This window comes from Hyla sarda, chromosome 6 (genome assembly GCF_029499605.1).
Source record: "Hyla sarda isolate aHylSar1 chromosome 6, aHylSar1.hap1, whole genome shotgun sequence".
Taxonomy (NCBI): Eukaryota; Metazoa; Chordata; class Amphibia; order Anura; family Hylidae; genus Hyla; species Hyla sarda.
In genome coordinates this window covers 263,514,016-263,530,547 of record NC_079194.1, presented here as the reverse complement: position 1 = coordinate 263,530,547, position 16,532 = coordinate 263,514,016, and the positions used below count along the sequence as shown (strand labels likewise).

Here is a 16,532-nt window from a genome sequence, read left to right as displayed (position 1 = left end):
AATGTAACACTTTTACGCAAACGCAAATTTGTTGAACAGCCATGGACTACTCCTAGCCCTGAATGTTAACTTGGTTGCAAAGTAGTACCTGTCAAGCCACTTGATGCCGTGCCACCTCCACAACTGAGGCATGATCGGGAGATGTTTGAACGCATCTTATCTGCCTCGACCCATGCTCAATATTATGAGTCATCAATAGAGGCATATTTTAATGCAAATTCTTCAAACTCTTTAATGCAAATTATTGAGTTTCCCAGTGACCAACCCAATGGGGTTAATTCTCCAGGCATCAAATGGGGATTCGGCAAAGGGCCCTATGATGAACCCTTTATCTAACTGTGCTTGAACCAACACATCAACTGCCTCTGGGTCTGCCTGTGCAGATAATAAATTGTTACATTCATAGGTGGTTTCAGGTAAGGTCACCAGACCAACATGGAACCCTGACTGGAACCCAGTCAGCAAAATTGAAAAAAACGTTGATCTGGATGGTCCTCCAAAAAAGATCCAAAAAGGCAGTGTCGACCACACTTAGTCATGGTTTCTCCAACTTTTGTGGACACGCCATTTTCCGATGAGCCCTAAAACAAGCTCAAGCTCAAATTTGTGATTGCCCTAAAAATCTAATAGGTCTTCCTAGCTTATCTGTCAGACCCAATCTTTTCTGCCCTTCGGATTGGGAGGTACCCGAAGTACCAGACTGACTTGAAGCTGCCTCTGAATTCAGTGAGCTGCACCATTCCGTGGTGTGGCTGATGGATTGGCACTTGGCACAGACTGGGGCCTTCAAATCAGCAAAGTGATTGCAGAAAATCTTGGTATCTATAACGGCCCAATTCATGACGTAGTTGAATTGGCTTAGGGCTGCGGTCGCCTTGGGGAAAATGACCTGTGATAGTCATGAAGGGGGATATTCATCAAGACTTGTGTAGAGGAATAGTTTACCAGTTGCCAATAGCAACCAATCAGATTGCTTCTTTTATTTTTCAGAGGCCTTTTTAAAAATGAAAGAAGTGATCTAATTGGTTGCTATGGGCAACTGGTCGACTTTTCCTATGTACAAGTTTTGATGAATCTCCCTCAGAATGTATGCCCTCCATACTTATGACCGAGCTCACTGACTTTGAAAAAGTAATTATCGAGCTCCTTTCAGGTTTTGCAGAGCAGATAAGGTCATGATAAATGCTAAAAGCCATTACAAATTCCGATAAAGACAATTTCCTATTTAAACGGACATCCTTTGACTTCAGAACAACCGATACATCTCCGCACGCTATCGTTTTATTTTCCATCAAATTGTGCGTATCGATCAATAGGGAAGCCAAATTGATGTCTTTGCCATCTAAAATGTCTTTGTTGATGTGAGTCGATATAAAATGAGCCAGAGCAATGGTTGGTATGGCTGACTGAGTACCTGAGGGATTGACTTGAACTGAGGCCTGCACCAACTCCGCAGGAATTAAGGCAACCACCGGATTCCTATTCTTTACTGCTTCTAGCCTAGTCGGCATATCAGTCATAGACGAAGAGATGGAGTTGATCAATACGTGGAGCTGTGTCAATGAAGTGTGTAATGTCTGCATCAACACCTCTTGATTGCTAGGTCCAGCAGTATCAGCCATTAATAAACGGTATAGTTCGGCCTTCCATGCTGTAGCCGGGAAGGGTATGCTTCTCCTCACAAGTTCCGCTGTAAGTTTACAGGGTGGATGCTATCCATATGTTCTCACTCCAAAATCTTCCTTTGAGTCTGATTGATATGAACTCAATCCTTTTCGTGATTTGCAAAAACCGTATAAACAATATTATCGTTCCTGGTGAGAAATCACCAGTCTAAAAATATATTTACAACCAAAAATAGTTTACAGGCGTCTCTGCATTAATATAACTCCTAATTTTTACCAAAATGACCCTGAATTTTTGTCTGGGTGGCAGAAGCTTCTAATTTAAAATGTTCTTCTCTCGTAGTCCAGTTAATACTGGAGCATGCAAAGTGCCTTTTCTAAAGTAAGTCTTGATAAGTAATACCATAAGCTATACAGCTAATGCTTCCAATGAAATATACAGACACTCACTGTTAGATGCTTTGTAACTGTTCTTTCTTTATTCGATCGTTTTCGTAAAAATTCAGGACTGTAACATTTCGAAGCTTGCAGATGTAATACATTTGGCATACAACTGTCCCAGCAGAGATGTTATTCACTAGTTGGGAGCCATCAGGTTCTGACGCAACATTTTGGTGGAACGCCTCCTTACTCAGGCCCATCGCTACCGGACCGGCAAACCAAGTACTTGCTTGGGGCCCCGAGCAGAGCCGGTGCTTGTCCATCCTGTAGTGACGGGGCATTTCGGGGGCCCGCACATTTCAATTAAATTACCTTTTTTTTAGGGCGCGGGCCCCTTAAGAAACAAAGCAGGGCCGGACAAGGTATTTGTAGTAGAATTTTTTCTATCAAGGATTTTCCTTAACGGAACATTTACAATTATCTGATACAACAGAAAATTATTTAAATTTATATATGGTGTGCATTATACCAAATATAGTGGATTACAATATTATTCAGAGATAAGCTTTCAAACTACAGACTTCATTCAAGCCTGATGGGGAAATCGTTTCCAGGTAAGTTATCCAAAATGCTTCTCTTTGCAAGAGACGCATGCGGTTTATATTCTCATTCGCTTCCATGTAGATTTGTTCTAAAATTTGCCACCTTAACTCGTTCACATTATGCTGTTTTTCTAGAAAATGTCTTGCGACAGTAGTTTCACTGAATTTAGATGATTCACCAACTGTTTTAGTATTTATAGCTTTTCTAATGTTATTTTTATGTTCCATTATTCTAACTTTTATTTTTCTACTAGTCTGTCCGACATAGCATATGCCGCAAGGGCATTTTAGCATATAAATAACATTATCGGAATTGCATGTATAAAAGCCTTTACTTGGAATTTTTTTTACCACTTTTTGGGTAATGGATATTTTCTCCTTTTATTGTTATTACAGTGTGGACACGATAGGCATGGGTATATACCTTTTTTTCTGGTGTCTAAAAAAAGTTTGATAACTCTTTTTCTTTTTTCTGATATCTCCTTTAATCAATATATTTGCTATGGTTTTACCTGAATTATATGCAAACATAGGGGGTTCTTTGAAGAGTTTACCATATTTAGGATGTGAACTAATTAATGTCCAGTATTTGTTTACAGTTTTTTATTAAATTGGTGTGTCTATCATAGGTGCTGATATACATAGTTCTTTCCATTTTTTTCTTTTTTGTCACCTCTTTTTTCTTCAATAGTTCTGTTCTAAAAAACGTGGTTTCCTTCTAGCCACTTGTTCAGACTTGTCTATATCTGAAGTATCAGACCTAGTATATTGATTAGTTTAGTTTAGGAAGAACAAAAGAAAAAAATGTTTCAAAAGAGAAATCGGGAGAAAGCAGAAGTTCAGACACTAGCGAAGGAGAAAATATGTCGACAAGAAAGAAAAAAGAAAAAGTACACAAGTAATAGAAGAAGATCTAACAGTGAACATTTTGGATCATATACTGACAGAAATTGAATAGAAAGTGTTAAATCGGGGTTTGGGATTTGTTCCTTTCCATGATAGACACTTTTGATTTTAAAGTTGATATGTTTAAATTATGTCATAATAGCAAGATGAAAATGTATCTTCATGATAAAGAATTCCTTTCTCAGGCCTCGTATATACCGTTATTTATGGTCCCCGAGACACTGAGAAAGAAATCCACTTTTGTACCTGAAATACCATGTAGCAATGTCGAAACTTTTTCTCATTTTCTAATTTCAGAAGTATGTGAAAAATGGAATAAAGTCCCAAAAAAGCACCCTAATATGTCAAAAGAGGAATGAGCGCTCTCAGAAATCTGTGCAATGACCCCTCCCTGGTCATTAAGAGGGCCGATAACTTTGTTAAACAGGCAGCAGATGATGGCATTATATCTAAAAGAATGTGTACCAGTCTGAATGTAGAATTTCCCCGTGTCCCAATTCTATACCTCCTTCCCAAAATCCACAAGGATCGCGACCGGCCCCCAGGACGCCCGATCGTTTCTGGATCGGGCTCCCTGTTGGAGCCGCTTGCGATCCTTGTGGATAGCTTACTCCAACCTGAAGTGAAAAAGTTAGAAAGATGTCTACAAGATACTACCCATTTTTTACAATCTTTGAGGAAAATAGATGCCACTAATATTAAATTTCTCTGTACTCTAGATGTTCAAAGCTTTTATACAAATATCCCGCAATTGGAAGGAGAAAATTGTATTTATGAAGTTTTATGTAAAAACAAAAAATTGAGTAATCAAATGATAAACTTCATTATGGGTCTCTTAGACTTTGTATTGAAAAAAAATTATTTTCGTTTTGACACTCAATTTTACCTTCAAGTAGGTGGGACTTTGATGAGGTCTCCCATCGCCCCAAATCTGGCAAATATTTTCATGCACGATTTCGAGGAGAAACTCATTTTCCCCCCCAGTAGCATGAAAACTCCACTGACGTGGTTACGTTATGTGGATGACATCTTCATGCTCTGGGTGTGAACGGAACAGTCTCTCCTCGATTTCGTGCTAAGACTGAATATGGCTCATCCATAGATACAATTTCTAGACGTCTAGGTAACAAAGAATTAAAGTAACAATTTTGATACTACACTATTTATTTAAAAAAAACTGACAAAAATAATATGTTACATAAAGATAGTTTTCATAATCCTAACATCTTCAGGAGATTGCCTAAAAGTCAATACATTACAGCTAAACGTATTATTAATAAGGAAGACGAATATGAAAGAAATAAAAATATTATCACAGAAAAATTTAAAAACAGAGAGAGGATATTCACAAACAGAACTAGAAAAAATAGAACAAGAGGTAGCACAGGTAGATAGAACAGAACTATTGAAGAAAAATGAGGTGTCAAAAAAGAAAAAAAATGGAAAGAACTATGTATATCAGCACCTATGATAGACACAGCAATTTAATTTAAAAAAAAACAGAAAACAAATACTGGACATTAATTAGTTCACATCCTAACTATGGTAAACTCTTCAAAGAACCCCCTATGTTTGCATATAATCGAGGTAAAACCATAGAAAATATATTGATTAAAGGATATATCAGAAAAAAGAAAGTTATCGAACTTTTTTAGACACCAGAAAAAAAGTACATACCCATGCCTATCGTGTCCACACTGTAATAACATAATAAAAGAGAAAATATCCATCACCCAAAAAGTGGTAAAAAAAATTCCAAGTAAAGGCTTTTATACATGCAATTCCGATAGTGTTAATTATATGCTAAAATGCCCTTGCGGCATATGCTATGTCGGACAGACTAGTAGAAAAATAAAAGTTAGAATAATGGAGCATAAAAATAACATTAGAAAACCTATAAATACTAAAACAGTTGGTGAATCATCTAAATTCAGTGAAACTACTGTCGCAAGACATTTTCTAGAAAAACAGCATAATGTGAACGAGTTAAGGTGGCAAATCTTAGAACAAATCTACATTGAAGCGATAACTTACCTGGAAATGATTTCCCCATCAGGCTTGAATGAAATCTGTAGTTTGAAAGCTTATCTCTGAATAAAATTGTAATCCACTATATTTGGTATAATGCACACCATATATAAAGTTCTGTTAAAGAAAATCCTTGATTGAAACAAGGTGTGCATTCTACTTCAAATACCTTGGAATTCCAGGCTCTAGTACACATGAGTAAGGGCAGGGCCATTTGAAGGAATTTGGGGGCCCCTAGCAAAATGGATATGGAGGATTGGCTCCTCACTTTGTCAGCAGATCCTCATCCTCTGCATGAATACAGTAATCATTATAACCTTGCCAGAAAGTGTACCCTAAATAAAATACCGCCCCACACTGTACCCTAAATAAAATACTGCCTCACACTGTACCCCAAATAACATACTGCCTCACACTGTACCCCAAATAAAATACTGCCCCACTCTGTACCCTGAATATAATACTGCCACACACTGTACCCACTAAATATAATACTGCCACACACTGTACCCTGAATATAATACTGCCACACACTGTACCCACTAAATATAATACTGCTACTCACTGTACCCCTGAATACTGCCTCACACTGTATCCACTGAATATAATACTGCCACACACTGTACCCACTAAATATAGTACTGCTATACACTGTACCCACTAAATATAATACTGCCACACACTGTACCCTGAATACAATACTGCCACACACTGTACCAACTAAATATAATACTACCACACACTGTACTCTGAATATAATACTGCTATACACTATACCCTAAATATAATACTGCCACACACTGTATCCACTGAATATAATACTGCCACACGCTGTAACCTGAATACTGCCACATGCTGTACACACTAAATATAATTCTGCCACACACTGTACCCACTAAATTTCATTCTGCCACACACTGTACCCTGAATATAATGCTGCCACACACTGTACCCTGAATATAATGCTGCTCCACACTGTATCCACTGAATACAATACTGCCACACATGCATACACATCATATATGCATATACACCCCCTCTTATCCTCTGTGTCCTCATCACCCCCATAACCCCCCGCCAAACCTCTCCTCATCATTACTATAACTCCCCCCCCCCACCTCTCCTCATCACTACTATAACCAGGCGGGGTTATCGGGAGAGGTGCATGGGGGGGGCACCTCTCATCACCCCCATAACTCCCCCCCTGCACCTCTCATCACCCCTATAACACCCCTGCACCTCTCATCACCCCCGTAACACTCCCCCCTACACCTCTCATCACCCCCATAACACCCCCCCATTACATTCCCCATAACACCCCTGCACCTCTTATCACTCCCATAACACCCCTGCACCTCTCATCACCCCCATAACACCCCTGCACCTCTTATCACCCCCATAACACCCCTGCACCTCTCATCACCCCCATAACACCCCCCATAACATTCCCCATAACACCCCTGCACCTCTTATCACTCCCATAACACCCCTGCACCTCTCATCACCCCCATAACACCCCTGCACCTCTTATCACCCCATAACACCCCTGCACCTCTCATCACCCCCATAACATTCCCCATAACACCCCTGCATCTCTCATGACCCCCATAACACCCCCCCCACACACACACACACCTCTCATCACCATTGTAATCCCCTAACCACCATATAATCCCCTCCCCACCCCCCGCGCCAGTTTACTTACCCTGCCGGGGATCGTTGCAGCGGCGTGAGTCTGCTGCTGCTCCTGTCACTGCACGGGGAGGATGCTGGAGGTTCGCGTGGGGACATAGGCAGGGACCGGTCAGGTGATTGGAGTAGATGTGTGTGCCTGCGCGGGGCACGTCTCTCCTCCCATCAGCCCCTGACCTGTCCGGCCCTGCTTTGTTTCTTAAGCCCCCGAAATGCCCCGTCACTACAGGATGGACAAGCACCGGCTCTGCTCGGGGCCCCAAGCAAGTACTTGGTTTGCCGGTCCGGTAGCGATGGGCCTGAGTAAGGAGGCGTTCCACCAAAATGTCATGTCAGACCCTGATGGCTCCCAACTAGTGAATAACATCTCTGCTGGGACAGTTGTATGCCGAATGTATTACATCTGCAAGCTTCGAAATGTTACAGTCCTGAATTTTTACGAAAACGATCGAATAAAGAAAGAACAGTTGCAAAGCATCTAACAGTGAGTGTCTGTATATTTCATTGGAAGCATTAGCTGTATAGCTCATGGTATTACTTATCAAGACTTGGATTGGGGACTTGATGAATACCCACACCTGAGCACAGCCAGAGTCTACACAGAACTTTTTCTTTACTATTGCCTTTTCTAAAGTAAGTGCCCAAGCCTAACATTCAGGGCGTACAGATATGCCTTCGGTCCTTAAGTCTCAGGAAGTGCGGGCGTACCTGTACACCCTGTGTCCTGAATGGGTTAAATGTATAGTGTTCTGTCTTTATTTCACTGTGTAGTGTGGGTGTAGTGCTTTTTTTAATTTTTACTGGGTAAAGTAGGTTGTTTTTTGCACCTTTTTGGGGGAGTTTGCGGTCCATGCCACCAGTGACTGTTTTGCACTGTGTGGCTGGACATACAGACTGCCCTGATTGATGATCAGTGATTTATTACTGATCAGCACTTTTTGGGGATATAGGCTTTTTTTTTTGCACTTTTTAGTGGGCATTTGCAGTCCGTTCCACCAGTGACTGTTCTGTACTGTGTGCTCAGAATACACACACCCCTAGAAAAAGAGCAGCACTGATCAGCAACCAGAGCAATCTGCACATGGGGTATGGTCCGGCCACACAGCACAGAACAATCGATGGTGGCACAGACCGCAAATGGCCCCCAAAAAAAGTTAAATTTTTTTTTTTTTAAACAACCGTGCATCACAAAAAAGATAGGAGCAGGCAGAAGCAAGCCCTGATGGATCACAGATCAGTGGTCTCCAAACTGTGGCCCCCCAGATGTTACTATACTATAACTCCCAGCATGTCCAGGCAGCTGCTGGATGTTGTAGTTTTTCAACTTCTGCAGGGCCGCAGTTTGGAGACCACTGACTTGGACCCCCACAGCAGTACAAGGTGCTGCAAAAAAAAAAAAAAACAGCTGTCTGGGCATGATGGAAGTTGTAGTTTAGCAACGTAAGGAGCCCCACAGTTTGCAGAAATCCCTGCATGGTGGCGATCAGCTATCCAACACAGCTGATGTCACAAAGGATCACTAGGATGGATATGGGGGGGGGGGGGGTTATAGGGGTCTTTGGGGATATGTGTGCTGTCTTACTGTACCAGAGCTTACACAGCTCTGATCTTCACACAGATCTCCCTGCACTGAGGAGATCGGAGCTGTGAAAGGCAGTTTTTTTCAACTGCCTTTGCTGTGATTGGTCAATCTGGATTGATTGACCAATCACAGCGATCGGGGGCGGGGCCATCCGCTGGGGGTTTTGCGGCAGATGTCTGATGTCACTTCACTGTCACAGCATGTTTACATGCTGTGACAGTTTAGCTTCAGGACAAGCCGGCTCATCCTAATTCGGCAAGTACCTGTTGATTAGGATGAGCCAGCTCATCCTGTGTCGGCAACACCTTAAAGGCACCACCATGAGCACGTTTAGTGCACCAAATTACGCAAACCTCTTCTTAGGGTGGTGGGGAGATTTTTTTTTTTTTCTGATGAGCACTCTGATTTCACATCTCACATTTTATTTTGGTGTCTAATTAGAGATGATATTCTAATTTTCTGGGACTTCACTCTTCAGCACTTTCAAGCATTTGTTCAGTCACTCAACACCAATACAATTGGAATGCACCTCAAATCTGAAATTAATGACACTTCTTTGCATTTTTTGGATTTAACAATTACTCTTGATTCAAATTGTAAAGTACATACTGAAATTTTACTTAACCTTTGATAAAAAGGTATACTAGTAGGTCAATACCTTAGAGCCAAACAGAATTGTTCTGACCCAACTAAGTTCCAGGAGGAGTGTGATCTCCTATTTCGTCGTTTCGTGGCACATGGTTATCCAAAAAAAAAGTATTTCATAAGACTTATGCCAGAGCCAGGGTGACTCCCATGAAGAACTCTTCATGGATAAACCAAAATCTCCAAATTCCATCATTATAAGATGTATTGGAACTTAGGATCAAAATAACCATAAGATATTGAACATACTTCGGAGATATTGGCCATTGCTTACTGCTGATGATGATCGATGTGGGCATAATCTAGAAGATCAGATAGTTAAAAGTAGGGATCGACCGATTATCGGTTTGGCCGATATTATCGGCCGATATTTACGATTTTTTAAGTTATCGGTATCGGCAATTACCTTGCCGATAATGCCGATGATGCGGGCGCTATAAATCAAGGAACTTCAGTGGCTTTTGTGGGGCCAGAGACCGCCGCCGCTGCCCATTGCCTCCCCCATCCCCGGTTTTATAATTACCTGTTCCCGGGGTCCGCGCTACTTCTGGCTCCTGCGGCGTCCTTCGCTGTTGCTCTGCAATGACGAGTGACGTCCTCAATGCGACATCACCGTCAGTGGGCCAGCGCACAGTGACAGCGCAGGACGCTGCTGGAACCAGAAGTAGCGCGGACCCCGGGAACAGGTAATTATAAAACCGGGGGTGGGGGAGGCAATGAGGCAGCGGCGGTCTCTGGCCAGAGGATAGGCAAGGGGAGGCAATCAGGCAGCGTCGGTGGTTGGACTCAGGACCCCAGGACAGGCAGTAGGAGCAGTCTCTGGCCCTGCAAAAGCAGCTGCAGTTCATTGATTTAAAGCACCTGCTTTAAATCATTGATCTGCAGCGGCTTCTGCGGGGCCAGAAACAGTTTATCAGGGTATACCCGCACATGCACCCTCATTTTACCAAGGATATTTGGGGAGGGGGAATTAAAAGGCTCGGAATATCGGTATAAGTTATCGGCCTGAAAGTTTACAGGTTATCTGTATCGGCTCTAAAAAAATCTATATCGGTCGATCCCTAGTTAAAAGTATGTATGAAGAAGAGATTCCAAATATGTGGATTAAATCAACCTTTCAAGGCTCCCACCCATGTGGACGGTGGGACTTTTGTCGCTATATGCAACGTACAAAAGAATTCAGGAATCCAATTGATAATGGGACATATAAAATTAAGGATTTTTATTACCTGTCAAATGACGGGAGTAGTGTATGTGGCACAATCTAATTGCCCAAAGTTATATGTAGGAAAGACTCAACAATTATGTAGATGGATCTCTAAATATATCAGTACAGTAAATACATATACTGATACCCCTTTATTGAGACAAATGAGAGAGACACATGGAGATAACCCTTTGGCCCTAAAATTTTGGGGGATTTCCCAATGTAAATTGGGGCCCAGACGAAGCAATTAAAATCAGAAACTGTTGCGAGAGGAGGCTCGGTGGATACACAGACTCCAAGCTATGAGTCCACAGGGATTAAATGAAGGTTTCACATTCGCCGCCTTTTTATAAATAATAAATCTACCTGCAGAATAACTTCAATTTAGTTATTTGTACAAGCTGCTGTAGCCGTTTAATTAACAATATTTTTTAAGTATTGTTGTAATGTGGTGGCAAGACCAATATCTGGCAATGTAACATAGTAACATAGTTCATAAGGTTGAAAAAAGACCAGAGTCCATCAAGTTCAACCTATAACCCTAATAAGTCCCTATTGAGTTGTAGGTCTTCATACTGTGAATAATAATATTTTTATTAGGATTAATATAATTGGGCCCATAACAATGTGGACTATAGAACACTCAGAGTTACTTCTGATTATCAAAAGTGCTCAATATGCTCAATATGGATTATAATTTATTTACTTATAAGCAATTGCCATAGGCATGAAATCTATAATAGCTACTTATTATTTGCAGTAATACCTTATAATAGTTATATTCTAGTTCTATGCTGACTATTTTTACAATAACCAACTGCTATACATATATAGCCTACTATTAGGCATCCTGTCCTCTCTTTTTAACTAAGAGTTGGTGCATGATCTCATGCGCAGCGCACTTAGTGCGTGCGCATAGTTGATCTGGAGGTCCGACTCCTAACAGTTTGCACAGTGGCTTCCTGCGCACATCTTCGGACATGCGCATTGCGGTCTTTCATTCTGGTCTCTATCAACTCGCTCGCCTTAGTCTGCGCATTGACGTCAATACTGCAATATCCAATTGTATCTTAGTTAGAGGTGTTTGACAGCTATGCTTGTAAGGAATGGATGTCAGTCATGACATTTAAGAAGCAAAGTATCTTGGTAGTTTATTAGTGGTTATTACTTTAGTTAACCATTGGCTGGATAAGGTGTCAGTTTTGTTCAAAAAAAATGGCTGGAATGGCTATTTCCACACGCCATTTGCCCTAAAGCCCTTGAGAAAGACACTGATTGTGGTGAAACCTTGGGTGGGCGATGTGTTGTTAGGTTTTAATAATCACCTATCTTGTCATCTTGGTAGTTGCGGATTGCAGCCTAAACACCTGATACTTGCACTTTAGATTAACATGCAGTAGCATGTATTGGTTTAATAATTTTTGTCTTGCTATAACGATGAGACAAGTGGGTTGAGGTGTTTAACCAATTTTTTGGCTTAATAAAAGTTAAGTTTTTAGGTAAATCATTTAATTAGTGGATGGGAAATATAGGGTTTTTGTGATCGTTCTTACAATCAATTGTGCTTGCGAATGTTATTAACCCTCCATCCATAGGACCTTTTTGTTCAAATAATCCGCTGTAAGTTTAGGCACCATCCAGCTCCTTAACGAAGGGATGCTAGCTGATAATGTGACAGCCAAAACAATGCACAATCAAAAGCGACCTGAGGCTGTGACAAGTACTATAGAGTGTACAAGTGGAAATATGTGCTAGCAAGATAAGTAGCTTAAGACTTATACACTAATATAAACACCCAGTACCCCTACCAGATACGTGACAACTTACATTGAACTTTGTGATATGTAAATCGCAACCCAAAGACGTGATGGGTTCATGAGGCGAAAACAAAAGCTCAACAACCATCGTAACTTACCCTCAACTGAAATGCCATCGTTGACGCAGGACTGAACCTGAATTACAAACATACTATGCAATATACAATAACAACAAGACACAAACTAAACTCCATGACTGAACGCATGAGAGAAACGTAAAGTACCTGAAAAGCATTTAACATACAAATGCACACTAAACAACTGACTAATGACCTGAAACACATGACGATGTAAATAATATGAACTGCTGTCAATAGCTGCCTTCACAATGTTTTCTAGAAATTGTGAAATGCGTAAACTAACAGTTATAATTAATAATGACTCAAAATTTAGCTGTCCTCAAACAACCTGACCTTGCTTAAATACTTAAGTAAAGCTTAAAAAACCCTGGCAAACCATATGCAAAACATATATGCAAATAAAGACTCAAAGTGACATGAAATGCATGCTGCCAAACTTATAACAGATACCTAATTTTAATTATTAAATCAGACACTAGACCCCCCAACACGAGATACTGAGGCATGGCTCAGCGAACCTGACAAGGAATAACAATCCTTATGAGAAAGAAATCACTTACTCCGACAAAATAAGTTGTACTGTTATCTAAGAAAACAGAGTCTTCTAAAAACTATTTATTCATTTTCCTTTTAGTGTATATAAATAACAAAACTAACAACATAGAAAGCTGTGAATGTATCCAAGCCCGTATGTAATGAAACAATAGCTTTTGCAGCGTCAGAAATACTGTAGGCAGCAGGCCTGAAAACATGTCACTCCACTTTCTCTGCTCGTTAATAAGTAACTTGTAAGATTTACGAATTACACTTATTATATTTGAGGTCAATATTCCTAAAACACACCAGATGCCCAAGCACAACCTGTACTTCAACACGTCCAAAAAATGCTGTAATGAAATAAAATGGCCGAAACACCCAGCTAGCCAAATGACTGACCTAGACCCACACGTATATACCTTCTATTGCAGCCACCAAACAAGACCACAGACCATGACCAACAGCGTCCTCTACGTTATTTCTCTAGAAAACAGCCAGCCGAGGACCGGGATGTAATGCTCACCCCCGTTCTCCCACACTATGCTTGCTGCAAAGCAGACTAGAAGAGGTCCAGACTCCGGATGATAGCCGCAAGCCGCATCACTTACCTGTCCGCACTCCAAAACAACAACTTCTGATCTGCTGATCCCCAGACGTCACGTGATCCCTGCCAAAGAAGAACCCGCGGCATAGCCCAGGACTGAGTTTTGTCCTGTGTGTGCAAAACAAGCCATACAAGCCTGTGGAGATGGGAGGAGGGAGTTCGGCCCACCAGAAATCTGCTGAAAATTCTATATACTAGTTATATAATGGCCAGAAATGGTGCTGCTTCTCATGCAAAGCTTACCCTAAAAAGTAGTCTAAAGTGACAGGAACACTTTCCATTGACTCTAATGTAGAAAACAAAGTACCAGTATACATCTAATATACTTTTTTATCAACCAGAACAATGCTATTCCATTACATAAATGAAACATTTACAGATGGCAATACATAGTCAAAAGTATGCACTATGTTTCAAGCCTGTGGGATAAGTCAAGTGATACATTTCAGTGCGTTTTTAATGCATTCAAACATATATACGCTTTACAGATAACAAAAGCATGGTATTCCTCATTTCAAAGATCTATCATGGGTTTTGGTATGACACAAACTATGACTGCAATTTGATAAGTGCCTAAGGGTCCTTTAGGTTGATAGCTGCCTGTCAAGAGCACTAATCGATTATGTACAAAGTGATTGGTACTTGTTGAAAGGACCATTTAGACGTCACAATTAATCGGGCACCTGAACGATTATTGGATCATTTGGGCAACCATTTATTTACATTATTGTTGGCAAAAAATCCCCTGTTCGCATGAGGAGATGTACCTATTACTATCAATGATTTCCAGGTCTGCACAATCCCAGCGATCAGCCATCGAATGAGTCATTCAGCTGATTGTTGTGCAATAATCGCCCTTAAGGGGTACTCCGGTGGAAAACAATTTATTTTAAATCAACTGGTGCCAGAAAGTTAAAGAGTACCTGTCACCAAATAAAAACCTTTCTAAACTAACTCAGGCTATGTTTCCTAACTACTCCTAACACTCCTCTTACCCTTTTTAAAAAGCTGTGTATCATACCTTTATTCCTGCTCACATCAGGAGAATGTGAGCAGGAATAGAGAAAGTGGGTGTTTTTCAGCAGGCATGACTTCACTGAAGCCTGCTGAGGGACCACTTCCACCCCCACATGGTTACAGTGATGTGATGAATAGAAGACATCAGGCTCTGTTTACGTTTCAGTGAGGCTCTCTTCAGCTTACAGAGAGGCTCTTTGCAGCTTTCAATTAGGCTCTTTGCAGCTTTTAGTGAGGCTCTGTGCAGCTGTCAATTAAAGGGGTTGTGCGCTGCCCTGCAGTTCGGAGCTCAGCTCACAGCGTCCGGAGTTCATTACTCCGAACGCTGTGTGCGGGCTTCCGTGTTCGCGGCTGCCAGGCGTGACGTCACGCCCGGCCCCTTCGTGACGTCTCGCCCGCCCCCTCAACGAAAGTCTATGGGAAGGGGGCTCGACCGCTGCCACGCCCCCTTCCCATAGACTTTGGTAGAGGGGGCGGGCGTGACATCACGAGGGGGCGGGCGAGACTTCACGAAGGGGCCGGGCGTGACGTCACGCCCGGCGGCCGCGAACACGGAAGCCCGCACACAGTGTTCGGAGTAATGAACTCCGGACGCTGTGAGCTGACCTCCGAACTGCAGGGCAGCGCACAACCCCTTTAAGTTCAGTGCAGCTAGAAGCACTTCCTGAGTTTGATCTCCTGACAGGCCCGGAGGAGACCAAACTAACTGTATTAGTTGCGCCTGAGCCATCTAGTGGCCGTTTTTTTTTTTTTTTTTTGTATTAAATTTTAAACATATTTATGTTGATAATTTTAAGAGCAAGTGAATGGTAAAGTGTCTGCTAATTACACAAGGAACACTATATTAAACATTTTGTTTGGTGATAGGTACTCTTTAAACAGATTGTTCAGCATAGTGCTCTCTGCTGACACCTCTGTCCCCATCAGGAACTGTCTAGAACAGGAGCAAATCCTCGTAGCACACCTATCCTGCTGTGAACATGGACAGAGGGGTCAGCAGAGAGTGCTATGGATAGACAGAAAAGAAATTAAAAAAGAAAGGAACTTCCTCTGTAGCATACAGCAGTTGATAAGTACTGGAAGGATTACGAATTTTAAATAGAAGTAATTTACAAATCTGTTGAACTTTCTGGCACCAGTTGATTTAATTTTTTTTTTCCAGCGGAGTACCCTTTTAACCCCTTAACGATCCCGCATCATATCGCGTCGGTCCCGGCGCTAATCAACGGCCGGGACCCGCGGCTAATACCACACATCGCCGATCGCGGCGATGTGCGGTATTAACCCTTTAGAAGCGGCGGTCAAAGCTGACCGCCGCTTCTAAAGTGATACTGAAAGTATCCCGGCTGCTCAGTCGGGCTGTTCGGGACCGCCGCGGTGAAATCGCGGCGTCCCGAACAGCTGATCGGACAATGGGAGGGCTCTTACCTGCCTCCTCGGTGTCCAATCGACGAATGACTGCTCCGTGCCTGAGATCCAGGCAGGAGCAGTCAAGCACCGATAATGCTGATCACAGGCGTGTTAATACACGCCATTGATCAGCATAGGAGATCAGTGTGTGCAGTGTTATAGGTCCCTATGGGACCTATAACACTGCAAAAAAAAGTTAAAAAAAAGTGTTAATAAAGGTCATTTAACCCCTTCCCTAATAAAAGTTTGAATCACCCCCCTTTTCCCATAAAAAAAATTAAACAGTGTAAAAAAATAAATAAATAAACATATGTGGTATCGCCGCGTGCGTAAACGTCCGAACTATAAAAATATATCATTAATTAAGCCGTACGGTCAATGGCGTACGCGCAAAAAAAT

The 16,532-nt window shown here is 41.7% G+C and overlaps 1 protein-coding gene across 4 annotated transcripts in view; it reads left to right on the top strand.

Moving 5' to 3' along the window:
• Nucleotides 1-16,532, top strand: part of PLCB3 (phospholipase C beta 3) — a 249,247-nt gene that overhangs the window by 179,241 nt on the left and 53,474 nt on the right. The window lies entirely within an intron of this gene.